This window comes from Eimeria mitis, genomic scaffold, assembly GCF_000499745.2.
Source record: "Eimeria mitis Houghton genomic scaffold, Emh_scaff960, whole genome shotgun sequence".
NCBI classification, from domain to species: domain Eukaryota; phylum Apicomplexa; class Conoidasida; order Eucoccidiorida; family Eimeriidae; genus Eimeria; species Eimeria mitis.
In genome coordinates this window covers 11,228-11,452 of record NW_013577088.1, presented here as the reverse complement: position 1 = coordinate 11,452, position 225 = coordinate 11,228, and the positions used below count along the sequence as shown (strand labels likewise).

General features: G+C 48.0%; 1 protein-coding gene across 1 annotated transcript in view; it reads right to left on the bottom strand.

Moving 5' to 3' along the window:
• Positions 1 to 225, bottom strand: part of EMH_0026160 (uncharacterized protein) — a gene marked incomplete at both ends in the record, with an annotated part of 7,777 nt that overhangs the window by 2,406 nt on the left and 5,146 nt on the right.

The window sequence follows — 225 nt, the reverse complement described above, 5'->3', positions numbered from 1 at the left end:
CCTTCTGAAATTCACAAGTACCAGGAGGTCTATATTAAAAAGGGTAGGCAGCTGTGCAGCAGCAGCAGCAACAACAGCAGCAGCAGCAACAGCAGCAGCAGCAACAGCAGCAGCAGCAATCCGCAGCAACAGAAGCAGCAGCAACATAAACAGCATAAGCAACTCCCTATTTTCCGCGCTTTCAGCTTCATATGAGTGCCTATATATATAGCAGTTGGTTAGGGT